The sequence below is a fragment of the Tursiops truncatus genome, chromosome 3 (genome assembly GCF_011762595.2).
Source record: "Tursiops truncatus isolate mTurTru1 chromosome 3, mTurTru1.mat.Y, whole genome shotgun sequence".
Lineage (NCBI taxonomy): Eukaryota > Metazoa > Chordata > Mammalia > Artiodactyla > Delphinidae > Tursiops > Tursiops truncatus.
The window spans coordinates 138154350-138171254 of record NC_047036.1 but is presented as its reverse complement, the minus strand read 5'-3'; the positions used below and the strand labels follow the sequence as shown (position 1 = coordinate 138171254).

Genomic DNA, 16905 nt, shown 5'->3' with positions numbered 1-16905 from the left:
CCAGGATCTGGTCAGAAGTTGAATTTAAGCCCTTTGTGCCAATGAGCTATGTTCCCTGGGTTGATGGGTCTGTGTGGGCCTTGGAGAGTGCTTTCAAGTGAGCCCCATGTCCTGCTCTGATCACTCCTGAGTAGGTACAGCTTAGTGCATGAGCACAGACTTCCTGAACCCCAGGGTTGACTGTGATTCCAGAAGTACTCTTCTTGGGTATTTCCTTATGGGGGAGGGGAGATGGTGAATCCTGTGTTCTTGGCTGCACCAGTTTGCAGTGGTGTTTTTGCACGCTGGGTTGGCCGGGGGAGAAAGGGAGTGGATCATGATTCAAATGGTAGACTCTCACTGTTCATACTGAGGTTTTTCTTGTGAATATTTTTTCATTTGCTCTATGCTATTAGGAAAATTTCCATAGACTTTAAATGATTGCTTTTTATAATTTTCAACAATAAAATTTTTGTTTTCCTGGGAAGAATGTCCTCAGAGCTCCACACACTGCCTTTCCAGAGGACCTACCTCCTATATGTCTTTGCATATGCAAGTCATGTGCTGAAATGCTTTTATAATGTATAGGCACCCACATACGTTTACAAATGAATAGGAAAAGATCTGGCAGCCTCCACACACACTAATATGAGCAGAATAGAAAATTGGGTATGGCTGGCTAAGTGCAGACTTTAATCTTTACTTTAACAGTTATTTCTGTTGATATACTTCTGTCACTCTCCTGCTTTATACACCTTAAGTTCCTGCCAGTCAAAATATTAATTACCTAAATGTTGGTATTCTAGGTTCTTCATAGTCTGTCTCCAAATTATTTGCCTGATGTGTCCCTTACTCTCCTATTAAAATCCTACTTATTATTCAGGGCTCATCTGCAATACTCCCCTGCCCATGATTCATTCCTGATCACTCCTCCGTACTCCACATGCGTTTTTATACGACTGTATGGGATAGATACATGGTTCAGTTAACATGTTTTTTCCTGCTAGAGTTTAGTGCCTTCAGAGCAGACACTATGTCTTAATCTTTTGCCCCTATCAATTTACACAGAAACTGTCACATAGTAGGAACTCATTGGAAATATGTCACTGTTTAATGAATATATTTCACCATAATATGTGGCAACAGAAATCTCTTGTTTAAGGCTGTAGTTATGGACATTAAACATTAAGTGTAATTAGGAATTTGTGTTCCATGCGGTACTTGGTGAAAACACATGGCGCTGAAGTCTCTGACTACAGGGCATGAAGTATACGCAACTGAGGATGGGAAAGGAATAATCTAAAGTTCTGGCTCCCAGAAAAGGAAGTACAAGGAGACTAATGTTTTCTGATGGTCTTTTCTGCTCCATGCAGCACACTAAGCACTTCGCATAAATTAACGTACTATTAAAAAAAATAATAACCCTGAGACTTAGGTATTATTCCATTCTATAGGATGACAATTTGGGGCACAGACTTGGTAAATGACTTAGCATTACAAAACCAGTAGCTGCTGGAGCCAGGACTCAAACTCAGGCCTGACCCAGAGCTTGGCATTCCTGAATTTTAATTTCAGTCTTTGTAATAAAACTATTTTAATTATCACATAACTGGCAGTGATCTTTAGCTTCTGTTTTCCCTGTTTGGGGGCATCTTAGAAATCAGTGGCATACTGGACAGACTGCATCTTTCTCTCTCAACAGATACTGTCACACGTGCATGGACACGGTCAGGGGTGTGACCTATAACACCTACTGGCTGTAAGTAAGACCAGCAAGTCAGCCTGTCACTTTCTCCAGAAGCAGCCTTTCAGATGTCTCTGGGTAGGAGAGACAGAGGGTGTTGCCAACTAGCTAATAGGCAGACCGACCTTTGAGAAACCCTGCCGGATAATGATCTCGAAGCCGAAACCATTTGTCCATACTTGCATATTAAGTGCAGCAGGTTATCTCTGAATTTTCCCCTTCCCTCCCTCTACAGTAACAGATAGATGGTGGCTGTTTGGATAGTGCCTCATCTTGTTCATTGCAGCTCCTCAGTTATACTGGATGCTATGAAAAAGCAGTGTTATGCAGGGGGCAAAGTGTATGTAAACTCATTATAAAGATTCCCTGGTAATTGGAAATTACTTGTTCGCTTTCAGCAAGTAACTGGAATTCAGCCTAATAGGCCAGTGGTTTGTTTCTTAGTGCTGGATATCACATAAGCAGTACATCAGCATGCTCTGCAAGGACAGATTTCTAGAGCTGGAATGAGTTCTAATGATCTTCTTCATAGAACTTACATAGCCCAGTTTTACAGACATGTGGCTACTTGGTAAAAAGCCTTGTGGTCAATTCGACCCACTAAGTTTTTTTTCTAAGACTTCTCTAGGGAAATTCCTTTAATATGTGGCTTCCTGTCGTTCCCAGGGCCAACAAATCATGTCCTATCACTGCAGGCAACAGAGTTTTAACATGGGTCTTGGAACCAGGCAAACCTTGACTCAAATCCTGTCTCCCTATTATTAACAGCATGACCTTGGTTACCTTGCTGATGACCTCTAGACTTTGGTGTCCTCGTTCGTAAAATGGGAGTAGTAACAACTAGTTCCTTGGTTTGTCATAGTGATTAGGTGAAATGATGAAGGTAAAAAAAAAAAATTCAAAAACCAGAACACTTGGTTGTGGTGCTATCTGAAGTGCTGTTTTGAGAAACTTCAGAAATGAGTCTTGGGCTTAGCATGGGAGAGACTCCTGTTGATGTTTCTGTGAACATAGGAGGGGGGATGGCAGCACAATTTGCAGTCTCATATTTCTCACCTTTGCGTCTTACTATGTCATTGTCATTAGTTTCTCCAGCCCCAGGTTGGAGAAAAATAATTTGAATAAAATGATATAGTTCTACCAATACAGGATATTTCTTTCTACAGAGGCCGGATTTAAAAAATTATAATTTAGAGTAAAAGAAATATAAATTTATGTAAGCAAGAGATTTCTGATAATTGAATCTATTTGCTCATGGGAATAAAGTCCTGAGAGGTCTAGAATTATTTAGGAATTTTAACAGAATAATAAATATTGAGCCATATCTCTACAGTCTAAGAAATTAGTCTGGGGCAAAAGAAACAGAGCATTGAGTCTAAATTAAAAGGTAAGGAGGGTTTGGGGGGGACATTTTAAGTTATATTTTTATTTCATAGTATAATGCATTTCAGTGAGTTATTTTTATCATTGCTGCAGTTATAATTACTGTTATTTCAGGCAGTTAGTAAGTCAGAAAGGAAATATCTTGGGCACTGAGGATCAGCAAAGAGGGAGCGGGGGACAGAGAGAGAGAGAGAAAGGTAGAGAGAGAGATTTAAGAGAGAGAGAGAGAGAAGTAGGGAGGGAGAGAGAGAGCAGAAAGAAGAAAGAAGGGAGGGAAACAGTTCCTTCAAGGAACTGATAGCCTTGAGGGCCTGCTTTAAAATGTTTTATTTAGGTAATAATTTAAAAATCATTGCAAATAGTAGAGCCATTTTAGATGTGGAAGGCAACTGCCAGTGCACACTATTTGTTTCTTAAAATTTAATCTGCCTACGTATCATCTAGACTTGGTATTAAAATTTGGATTTTGACTTAATGAGTCAGGTTGGGGCCCAGATTATGTATTTCTAACAAGTTTCAAGGTGATATTTGATGCTCCCGGAAGCACACTGGGTGAGTCACGAACATCATATGGGCCCAGCCTTACCAACAATGAAGAGTTCATTCTGAGGCAATTTAGGACCCCGTGGAGACAACTGAGAATATTTACAGTGGCAGTTCTGAAATACGGCTGCACATTGGAATCTTCTAGGGCCGCGGTCCCCAAGCTTTCTGGCACCAGGGACCGGTTTCGTGGAAGACAGTTTTTCCACAGACGGGGGGTGGGGGTGGGAGGATGGTGCAGGTGGTAGTGTGAGCAACGGGGAGCGATGGGGAGCTGCAGATGAAGCTTCGCTCTCTCACCCACCGCTCACCTCCTGCTGTGTGGCCTGGCGCTTGGGGACCCCTGCTTTAGGGAGCTTTAAAATATTATTGATGTCTGGATTTCATCCTACCCCCATCCACATCCCCCAGAGATTTTAATGTAATTGATTGTTGTGGAGTATGATCTGGGCATCAGGATTTTTAAAAGGTCCCCAGATTTATTGTCTCGGTTACTGCTGTGACAAATTACCGCAAGCTTAGCGGCTTAAGAAACACAAATTTACGCATTTATTATCTGACAGTTCTGTAGATCATAAATTTGACAGGGATCTCACTGGGCTAAGATTAAGGTGTCAGAAGGATGCATTCCTTGCTGGAGTCTCCAGGGGAAATCTATTTTTCTGTCATTTCCAGCTTCTGGAGGTTGCTTGCTTTCCATGGCTGGTGGCCCACTTTTAAACTAGTAAAGTGGCCCAAATCTTCCTTTTGCTGCCATCTCTCTGGTTTTCTCTACAAATGATCTTCTGGGTACAGGATCTTATGATTACCTTTGGTCCAGACAGATACTCCAGGATAATCTGTTTTAAGGTTAGCTAATTAGCAATCTTAATTCCATCTTCCACTTTAATATCCCTTTACACGTAAACTCTCATATTCACAGTTTCCAAGGTTTAGTACATAGACATCTTTGGGAGCCATTATTCTGCTTACCACACCATGTGACTCTAATGTGCAGCCGGGGATAGAAACTAAAATAGAACATCTCGTCTCTTAAATCAGACGAGAGAGAAATAAAAATGATCTAGAGGCATTAGAAGGGAGGTAGACTTAACCTTTTACACTTGTCATATATCCCTTGCTTTAATAATATATGTGTATTTCTTCTTGCCTGAAGAAATAAAATCTCCTCTTTAATACATTATCATAGTTCCTGTTAGATATACAGGATATAAGATGAACTGAGGAGGAAAAGATCCTAAGGAAGGAAAATGGGTGATGATGGGAGAATCTTCAAAAAGCAATTTGGTATTTGTGAATTATTCACACACTGTGGATTGAACCTTTCCATGGTATTCTTCACGTTTATGATCTTCACCCTTTTCTATGCCTCTAGCCACTGCCTCGTTTTAGATGTCTGATAAAGATCTTAAATGCCAATATCTGGGCACCGAAGACCACACGATGGCACATAAGCTTTAATGTGACAATTCAAAGGTAAAGGGGATACTAAAAGAGTAGAATCACCTTATTATTAATGTGAACCCCATTATAATGCAAGTATAGTTGTTTTGAGTAATCTTATCCTTCAAAATTCAAAATAGCATGGTTTGACAGTTAAATGTGATAGGAGAAGTAACTACATTATAATGAAAGTAATCAATGTCTCAAATCTGCCTATTTGCATGCCAAATGAATGAATAAAAATCTAGGCTGGGGAAAAGGGAAAAATATTTTAAAATTCCAAATACAAGGGATCAGAATTATTTATGTACAAAGAGTTAAATATCTGATATCACATAATTAGCATATGAATTCCTTCTTTCCAATTCTCATTTTACATTAAGTACAACTTTCTGGAAGCCCAAACAGTAGACCAGGTAATTGGTTATGCTTGACGTGAATATATAAAGATAATACATAAAACACCCAAGGGAAGCAGATTATCACAATAAACCCTAGTTTAGAAAATTACTTTTTTCAGAAATCCTTTCTTACCCCAAGCCTGGGTTAATTGGTTCTCATATATAATTCTGACAGAATCTCTACTGCCTCCATCAAAGCCTTTGTCATTACTATTTGGTAATTGTCTTTATATTAATCTTCATCCCTACCAAATGTTGAGACATAGAAGCATAGAAATCTCATGGGCTTCCTCATCGATATATCTATTATGTTTGGCACATAGAGATCAGTCAATTAAAATTTGAATGAACAAGCAAATTCATATTCCAAAGCTACTTAACTGAAGCCACAGATAAAATCTCCAGACTTAGATTGAAAATAATAACTTTGTTTTAATTCAGAAACATTGTCAAGGGCATATTCTAGTGGCTGGAAATACAAACTGCAGTAAGATCAGATCCTTGCTCTTCAGAAACTCACAATCTCAGGCAAGGGACGGATACCTAGACAGAAAATTATAACATGCTCTGGTAAGTGCTGTGGTAGAGATGAGCACAGCATGCTCTGAATGGAGGAAGGAAGGGACCCAACATATTTTACAGGGGCAAAGAAATACTTCAAGACAGACCTCCTGGAAAAGTTGACTTTAAAGATGAACTCTCAATTCCTATTATAATTATAGTTACAATAGGAGTTAATCATGTGGGTTGAAGGAGTGTATTTCAGACATAGAAGATACAAACCATCTGGAGAGGGGGAAGAATAGATATAGTGAGGGGTACAAATAGGAGATCGGATGCTCTGGAAGGTACTTAGTTTAATGAACTGAACTGGCCTAGGGGGATACCAAGCCAAGCATCTTTTCTGCTGTCAGGGATAGGTCATACTGTACCCATGTATATTGTATTATATCAATAGTTATGTAGCATCCATTATAATGTAGTTATTCCTCTCTCTTATTACACAACTGTCATACTACCCTATTTTGAATTTTGAAAAATAAGACTATTCAAAACAACTATATTTACATCATAATTGGGTCTATAGTAAATTTCACTGAGTGAAATCATATTAAAATATTTTAAATGATTCTTTCAAAGTGTGTGTCCTCAGACCAGGCACAGCAGCAGCATCTGGGAACTTGTTAGAACTGAAATTTCTTGTGACCCATCCCACAGCTACTGAATCAGAGAGTTTAAGGGTAGGGCTGAAAAACTTGTGTTATAATATGTTCTCCGGGTGATTTTTGTACATGCTCAACTTTGACAACCACTGTATTAAATGAACGCTAGAGCAGCTTTGTAGGAAATTTTGCTAATTTGTTGTTATTAATGCTGTTAGTGGTGGTGATGGAGGTGGTAGGTACAGTGTTATGAAAAGGCTCTGTCTTGGTGAATCCTCTTTGGATTTTAGACATTGGTATCTTTAATGTGAGGACTTTTTGTATTTGTTTTCCTGTATTCTTTAGAGAATCCAGGACTTTCTCCTCATATCCTTTTAATCACCTATGTTCTAGAATGATGGAAAGTGAAAGTCTCATAATGTTCTGGGGATAGGAATTGCTCTATTCCAATGTTAGAGAGTTCAAATTAAGACAGTAGTGTAATATTTTCTTAGAATTTGTGAAATCTTCTCCATTGTGACTCTGCAGTTTTGATAAGAAAGGAGAAAACAATTTTGAGCTAGCCTAGATGCATTGGAGATTTATTTTGCTTGCAAATAGAAACTACTTGAATTTTACATTTTAATTATCAGTTAGTTGATAAGTACTTTAATTACCCAGTTGTTATTCAGAACCACCATTGGTTCTTACATTACTAATTAAAGATTAGTTTGGAAACACCTGTCAGTGTCTTCAAACGTCTGAAGAATGAAATAAAATATATATTTTTCTTCGACTTTTATTCTGCTTAGAAGAATTAATCAGAGGCAACTTTCCTTTTTATAAAGCTTCCTACAGACTGTTGACATCACTGCCACTGGTATAGGTAGTGACTTTGAAGATTTGTGGTAGGTGAAGTTCTGGATTTCTAAAACTATATTGGGAACTCTGCTAGCACAACTGTGCACACTGAAACAGAGTTTCAGAGAAAATTCCCTTTATCCCAGCAGGAATCGCCATGCCATGGAAAAGTTTCACTGAATAAACAAGTTAACCAGAAAGTTCTGTTGAACATACACTACATTTTTCAAGCATTGCAGTTAAATGAAATTCTCTAGTGCTTCCTATTTCACACTAAGTGGGAAAGAATGTCAAGTTTGACTATTTTAATCACCTAATTCTTATTAAGACTAGACTGGTACCATCCCATTAGAATATTGTCCAATATTCATTAAAATGGTATGGATTTGCAATATTTCTAAATCATTTCTTTTCAAAGTACATTCTTCAGAACAGTAGTTCTCCGTGTGTGTGTGTGTGTGTGTGTGTGTTGTGGATAGGGGTGCAGAGGTATGGGGATAGTTTTGAGATAGAATACGTTTGGTTAATGCACCATACAATAGATCCCTGTTGGAGATACATAAGAAATAATAACATTTTGAAGACTTTAATACGTTCTGAAATTTGTTTAATAGAAGCATCTAACACTTTTTTGAATATGAGTCCTTTAACTCTAAAAGTAACTGCTATAAGCACATCTTTTAAAATGTCCTTCTAAAAAGTTTTCCATTAAAGTTGATGGGTTTATTTTTATCATTTTGTTTGTTTGTTTTATACTGCAGGTTTTTATTAGTCATCAATTTTATACACATCAGTGTATACATGTCAATCCCAATCGCCCAATTCAGCACACCACCATCCACACCCCACCACGGTTTTCCCCTTTTGATATCCATACATTAGTTCTCTATATCTGTGTCTCAACTTCTGCCCTGCAAACCAGTTCATCAGTACCATTTTTCTAAGTTCCACATACATATGTTAATATACGATATTTGTTTTTCTCTTTCTGACTTACTTCACTCTGTATGACAGTCTCTACATCTATCCACGTCTCAACAAATGACTCAATTTCGTTCCTTTTTATGGCTGAGTATTATTTCATTGTATATATGTACAACATCTTCTTTATCCATTCGTCTGTTGATGGGCATTTAGGTTGCTTCCATGATCTGGCTATTGTAAATAGTGCTGCAATGAACATTGGGGTGCATGTGTCTTTGTAAATTATGGTTTTCTCTGTGTATATGCCCAGTAGTGGGATTGCTATATCATATGGTAATTCTATTTTTAGTTTTTTAAGGAACCTCCATACTGTTCTCCATATGGCTGTATCAATTTACATTCCCACCAACAGTGCAAGAGGGTTCCCTTTTCTCCACACCCTCTCCAGCATTTGTTGTTTGTAGATTTTCTGATGATGCCCATTCTAACTGGTGTGAGGTGATACCTCATTGTAGTTTTGATTTGCATTTCTCTAATAATTAGGGATGTTGAGCAGCTTTTCATGTGCTTCTTGGCCATCTGTATGTCTTCTTTGGAGAAATGTCTATTTAGGTCTTCTTCCCATTTTTGGATTGGGCTGTTTGTTTCTTTAATATTGAGCTGCATGAGCTGTTTCTATATTTTGGAGATTAATCCTTTGTCCTTTGATTTGTTTGCAGATATTTTCTCCCATTTTCAGGGTTGTCTTTTCGTCTTGTTTCCTTTGCTGTACAAAAGCTCTGAAGTTTCATTAGGTCCCATTTGTTTATTTTTGTTTTTATTTCCATTACTCTAGGAGGTGGATCAAAAAAGATCTTGCTGTGATTTATGTCAAATAGTGTTCTTCCTATGTTTTCCTCTAAGAGTTTTATAGTGTCTGGTCATACATTTAGGTCTCAAATCCATTTTGAGTTTATTTTTGTGTATGGTGTTAGGGAGTGTTCTAACTTCATTGTTTTACATGTAGCTGTCCAGTTTTCCCAGCACCACTTATTGAAGAGGCTGTCTTTTCTCCATTGTATATCTTTGCCTCTATGTCATAGATTAGTTGACCATAGGTGCATGGGTTTATCTCTGGGATTTCTATCCTGATCCAGTGATCCATGTTTCTGTTTTTGTGCCAGTACCATATTGTCTTGATTACTGTAGCTTTGTAGTATAGTCTGAAGTCAAGGAGTCTGATTCTTCCAGCTCCATTTTTTTCCCTCAAGACTGCTTTGGCTCTTCGGGGTCTTTTGTGTCTCCATACAAATTTTAAGATGATTTATTCTAGTTCCCTAAAAAATGCCATTGGTAATTTGATAGGGATTGCATTGAATCTGTAGATTGCTTTGGATAGTATAGTCATTTTCACAGTATTCTTCCAATCCAAGAACATGATATATCTCTCCATCTGTTGGTATCATCTTTATTTTCTTTCATCAGAGTCTTATAGTTTTCTGCATACAGGTCTTTTGTCTACCTAGGTAGGTTTATTCCTAAGTATTTTATTCTTTTTCTTGCAATGATAAATGGGAGTGTTTCCATAATTTCTCTTTCAGATTTATCATCATTAGTGTATAGGAATGCAAGAGATTTCTGTGCATTAATTTTGTGTCCTGCAAATTTACCAAATTCATTGACTAGCTCTAGTAGTTTTCTGGTGGCATTTTTAGGATTCTCTATGTATAGTATCATGTCATCTGCAAACAGTGACAGTTTTACTTCTTTCCAATTTGTATTCCTTTTATTTCTTTTTCTTCTGATTGCCGTGGCTAGGACTTCCAAAACTATGTGGAATTATAGTGGTGAGAATGGACATCCTTGTCTCGTTTCTGATCTTAGAAGAAATGCTTTCAGTTTTTCACCATTGAGAATGATGTTTGCTGTGGGTTTGTCGTATATGGCCTTTATTATGTTGAGGTAGGTTCCCTCTATGCCCACTTTCTGGAGAGTTTTTATCATAAATGGGTGCTGAATTTTGTCAAAAGCTTTTTCTTCATCTATTGAGATGAACATATGGTTTTTATTCTTCAGTTTGTTAATATGGTGTATCACATTGATTGATTTGCATATATTGAAGAATCCTTGCATCCCTGGGTTAAATCTCACTTGATCATGGTGTATGATGCTTTTAATGTGTTGTTGGATTCTGTTTGCTAGTATTTTGTTGAGGATTTTTGCATCTATATTCATCAGTGATATTGGCCTATAGTTTTCTTTTTTTGTAGTATCTTTGTCTGGTTTTGGTATCAGGGTGATGGTGGCCTCAGAATGAGTTTGAGAGTGTTCCTTCCTGTGCAATTTTTTGGAAGAGTTTGAGAAGGATGGGTGTTAGCTCTTCTCTAAATGTTGGATAGAATTCCCCTGTGAAGCCATCTGGTCCTGGACTTTTGTTTGTTGGAAGATTTTTAATCACAGTTTCAATTTCATTACTTGTGATTGGTCTGTTCGTATTTTCTGTTTCTTCCTGGTTCAGTCTTGGAAGGTTATACCTTTCCAAGAATTTGTCCATTTCTTCCAGTTTGTCCATTTCATTAGCGTAGAGTTGCTTGTAGTAGTCTCTTAGGATGCTTTGTATTTCTGCGGTGTCTGTTGTAACTTCTCCTTTTTCATTTCTAATTTTATTGATTTGAGTCCTCTCCCTCTTTATGGGCCTGGCTAATGGTTTATCAATTTTCTTTGTCTTCTCAACGAACCAGCTTTTAGTTTTATTGATCTTTGCTATTGTTTTCTTTGTTTCTATTTCATTTATTTCTGCTCTAATCTTTATGATCTTTCCTTCTGCTAACTTTGGGTTTTGTTTGTTCTTCTTTCTCTAGTTCCTTTAGGTGTAAGGTTAGATTGTTTGCTTGAGATTTTTCTTATTTCTTGAGGTAGGCTTGTATAGCTATAAACATCCCTCTTAGAACTGCTTTTGCTGCATCCCATAGGTTTTGGATCATTGTGTTTTCATTGTCCTTTGTCTCTAGTTTTTTTTTGATTTCCTCTTTGATTTCTTCAGTGATCTCTAGGTTATTTAGTAACGTATTGTTTAGCCTCCATGTGTTTGTGTGTTTTACATCTTTTTCCCTGTAATTGATTTCTAATCTCATAGCGTTGTGGTCAGAAAAGATGCTTGATATGATATCAGTTTTCTTAAATTTGCTGAAGCTTGATTTGTGACCCAGGATATGATCTATCCTGGAGAATGTTTCGTGGGCACTTGAGAAGAAAGTGCAATCTGCTGTTTTTGGATGGAATGTCCTTTAAATATGAATTAAATCTATCTGGTCTTTTGTGTCATTTAAAGCTTCCATTATTTATTTTCATTTTGGATGATCTGTCCATTGGTGTAAGTGAGGTGTTAAAGTCCCCCACTGTTATTGTGTTACTGTCGATTTCCTCTTTTATAGCTGTTAGCAGTTGCCATATGTATTGAGGTGCTCCTATGTTGGGTGCATATATATTTATAATTGTTATATCTTCTTCTTGGATCAATCCCTTGATCATTATGTAGTGTCCTTCCTTGTCTCTTGTAACATTCTTTATTTTAAAGTCTATTTTATCTGATATGAGTATTGCTACTCCAGCTTTCTTTTGATTTCCATTTGCATGAAATATCTTTTTCCATCCCCTCACTTTCAGTCTGTATGTGTCCATAGGTCTGAAGTGGGTCTCTTGTAGACAGCATATAGATGGGTCTTGTTTTTGTATCCATTCAGCAAGCCTGTGCCTTTGGGTTGGAGCATGTAATCCATTCACTTTTAAGGTAATTATCGATATGTATGTTCCTATGACCATTTTCTTAATTGTTTTGGGTTTTTTGGTAGGTCCTGTTCTTCTCTTGTGTTTCCCTCTTAGAGAAGTTCCCGTAGCATTTGTTGTAGAGCTCGTTTGGTGGTGCTGAATTCTCTTAGCTTTTGCTTGTCTGTAAAGCTTTTGATTTCTCCATCGAATCTGAATGAGATCCTTGCCTGGTAGAGTAATGTTGGTTTTAGGTTCTTCCCTTTCATCACTTTAAGTGTATCACGCCACTCCCTTCTGGCTTGTAGAGTTTCTCCTGTGAAATCAGCTGTTAACCCTATGGGAGTTCCCTTGTATATTATTTGTTATTTTTCCCTTGCTGCTTTCAATAATTTTTCTTTGTCTTTAATTTTTGCCAATTTGATTACTGTGTGTCTTGGCTTGTTTCTCCTTGGGTTTATCCTGTATTGGACTCACTCCCCTTCCTGGACTTGGGTGGCTATTTTCTTTCCCATGTTAGGGAAGTTTTCGACTATAATCTCTTCAAATATATTCTCGGGTCCTTTCTCTCTCTCTTCTCCTTCTGGGACCCCTATAATGTGAATGTTATTGCGTTTCTTGTTGTTCCGAGGTCTCTTAGGCTGTCTTCATTTCTTTTCATGCTTTTTTCTTTAGTCTGGTCCACAGCAGTGATTTCCAGCATTCTGTGTTCCAGGTCACTTATCCGTTCTTCTGCCTCAGTTATTTTGCTATTGATTCCTTCTAGTGTAGTTTTCATTTCAGTTATTGTATTGTTCATCTCTATTTGTTTGTTCTTTAATTCTTCTAGGTCTTTGTTAAACATTTCTTGCATCTTCTTGATCTTTGCCTCCATTCTTTTTCCAGGGTCCTGGATCATCTTCACTATCATTAGTCTGAATTCTTTTTCTGGAAGATTGCCTATCTCTACTTCATTTAGTTGTTTTTCTGGGGATTTATGTTGTTCCTTCATCTGGTATATAGCCCTCGGCCTTTTCATCTTGTCTATCTTTCTGTGAATGTGGTTTTTGTTCCACAGACTGCAGGATTGTAGTTCTTCTTGCTTCTGCTGTCTGCCCTCTGGTGGATGAGGCTATCTAAGAGGCTTGATGGGAGGGACCGGTGGTGATTTTTTTTTTATCATTATTAATAGAAAAGTCATTTTCAAATTCAGGTCTAAAGACTAATTAGATGAGGTTATCAAGTAGAATAAATATTTTACTTTTCTTCTCCATAAAATTCCTTTAAAATATTTTGATATAAAATATACTGTCCACACCAAAGAACAACTGTTCCCATTCCTATATAAATTTCTGTTTGCCATATACAGCACACTATGTTAGTGTGCTCTTGTATATAAAAGGTAGGATTGTGCCTTGGTCTAAACAGCAGAAACATACATGAGAGATTATCTTGCTGTGAGACCATACTATATTTCAATAATTTTTGAGCCATTATATTTATAGTGTAACACTTACAAACTGGGAAGCATGGCAAAGGACACTGATAATTTAGCAAACATTTATTATCTACTATGTTCCAGCAACTGTACTGGCCCCTGGGTTTACAGTGGTTCTTGCTCTCATGGGGCTTATGGTAGAGCTCTTACTTAATTAAGCTATCTTTCTTAGGGTTGACTAGCTCAGAATTTCCTTTATTTAATCTAATATTAAGAACATAAGGAAGTATAACTGTATTTATTGATCATGTACTTTTATGTCAGAACTAGTTTAATTCCATAAACAATCTTGTGAGATATATAATCCTATTCTACTTATAGCTATGGAAATAAAAGCTATGAGAATTTAAGATATAAATAATCAGAGTAGAAACAGATTTTGAATCCAGGTTGTTCCAGTTTGTAGTTTTCTCCACTAAATTATACTGCTCGTATTGCCAAACACTGTGTAAGTTTTTACTTAGAAAAGAATAGCTATTTCTGAAGGAAAAAAATAGAAATTCTGTGTTATCTGTTCAGGTATCTAAGATAGAGCTCTAGGACCCATAAAGTCAGAATTTGGCTGTGTTTTCACTCTATTCCTAACTTGCTCTGTGACCCAAGGCAGATTTCTTTTATTTCTTTAAATTTTTGTCCCACTTAAAAAACATTATATAAATATGAAAAAAAGGCACAAATCATATGTGTTACAACTTGATGCCCTTTTAGAACATGAACACATCTGTATAAACAACACGCAGATCATTACAAGCCCCTTAGAAGCTCCTCCCACCCAATCTTGTACTCCCCTCTGATTACTGCTCATGCCAAGGATAATTACTCTCCTAACTTATAGCAGCAGAAATTAGATGTCTGTGTAAGTGAAAGCATACAATATGCATTCTTTAGTGTTTGGCATATTTCACTCAACCTTATGCTTGGGAGATACGTCCATAATTTTGTATGTGATGAGATTCATTCTCACTGTTGTAAAGATGCTGTAATTTATTTATCCATCCTGATATTAATGGGTTTTGGGGGTAATTTCTAGTTTGGGTAAATTATGAAGAGTGCTCTTTGAGCCATCTCACGTATGTCTTTTGGAAAATATTTCTGCTGTTATATATTAAAAGAGTGAAATTGTTAGGTCATAGGATTCCATGTATTTGCTTTGGTAAGTATGTTTTTACCAATGTGCACTCCCATCCAAAGTGTTTAAGAACTCTTCTTGTTCCACATCTCCACTGATACTTGGCATTTTCCTTAATATTTTTTTCCTCTTAGTTATTTTAGTGTGCACATACTCATTGTGATTTTCTCATTTAATTTTATTTAATTGGAATTTTCCTCATAAATAATGAAGATAAATCTTTTCCCATCTGTTTGTTACCCCTCTGAATGTGCTTTCTGTGAACTATTTGTCTTTGACTTATATACCCATTGGGCTGTCTTTTTCTTATTGATATTTAGGAAAAATATTTAATATATTTTGAATACAATTATAAATATCTCTCCCACTCTGTACGTACACTCTTTAAATATGAAATAAAGCATCTGTCCTACTTTTTGAGACTAATTTTGAAGGAATACAAAGTACTTGAAATTGAGTCAAAAATCACTTGACAAGGTATTATGAAATAAGTATCAGAGGATTGATGTTACATAGAATTTCATGACTGCCTTGTCAGAAGTCTCTATTGTTTAGAAGTCTAATATTTCATATTGGTCCTCAATAGGCATTTATCACTGAGCATCTCAAATGTCAGGTAGAAATCATGCCTCTCAGAAATTTACCCCAAGTTTGAGCTGCCAGTCACAAGTAATGAGGCCAGCTATTAATTCAACCTTAAAATTCATCTTTAGAACTGAAGCAATTCATTCTTTGATATGAAGTTGCCATAAGGAGTACATTTCACTCCTTATTATCTTTCCATGTTTTAATTTGGAAAGATTGTCTAATGTCTTTTTTTCCCTGTGGTTTAGTTTTCATTTTTGGCATTTTGTTTTCCTGTTAATATCCACTGAATAGGATGATCTACCTGTACGCCCTTGCTACCAGCTTAAGGATTTCACTGGAAACCTATTCTGAAGGAAATATCCTAAGCAAATATATGAAAAGTAACATCGTATTTACTTTACAAGCACAATTTCATATATAACATTATATTAGTTAAGATCAATTAGGAACCTATTTGTTTTATCTCATTACTAGCCTAACACGAGAGTCTTTTTAAAATGTAAGTGCCACCAAGCTATTAATTTCCTTGAATCTGAGTACTATGATGATAAGACAGTGGTGCTGTGGTTGAGATAGTTTTGTGAAACTTTATAAACCTATGCTGTGAGTCTTTCTTTAGAGCCTTCAGATTCTATGGCAGCAAAAATTTTATGTGGATCACATCATTCATTTGCAAATAGCTTTTCTGGAATTACGTGACTCAAACTCAGTAAGATTTTGCTTTCACCTACATGAAAAAAATCTTCATATTTAGCCTAAATCCAGGTAGACTATATATGAGTTACTATTTTAAATGTCTTGTGCATTTTTATTGTTTTAAAAATGTATTAGTTTTAAATGGTCAGGCAACATGCTCAATGTCATGTATCATAAATAATTTTGTCATCTTTGTATGAGGATTTTTTCTCAGATGAACGTTTTCAACAGGGAAATACAAAATCTGGGCGAGTAAAGCTACTTCTCTTTTTTAGAGAAACATATTTTTTAAAATAATATAGAATGAAAGCAGAATATTTGTAAAACAGAAGTTAAAACCTAAGAAAAAATACAAATATCCATAAACTCACATTTAGCAATAACCAGTAATAATATTTTGATTTGTATTTTCCCTTCATTTTTATGTTTATCTAAATTTATACATACCCCCATAGGCACACATATGCATACACAGATACAAGACTTTAAAACAATGTTTAGTGAGTTAAAAAAATGAGTTAATACAGTTATAACTTTAAAACAATTTGGAAAAGTTTACCACTATATCCAATAGTATGCTGAAGCTGGCTTCTAGTGGCTCTTGAGACCCTATAGTTTGCATTTTTTCCCTCCAACTCTGAATTTAGTGATGTCGTGTTGATAGACTGAAATCATGCATGGTGGTAGTGTTTATGCCATGGAAATAGACATGTGCTACAGATGAGAGAGCTGGTTATTAAGCATTCACCATCACATCATACTTCCTCATGTAATCAAGTTTTCTATGACATTTATACTTTTTTTAAAACATCTTTATTGGAGTATAATTGCTTTACAATGGTGTGTTAGTT

At 36.4% G+C, this 16905-nt stretch overlaps 1 long non-coding RNA gene across 1 annotated transcript in view; it reads left to right on the top strand.

The window, feature by feature from the left end:
• The window catches only part of LOC141278354 (uncharacterized), a 411822-nt gene that overhangs the window by 107532 nt on the left and 287385 nt on the right, over positions 1 to 16905 (top strand). The window lies entirely within an intron of this gene.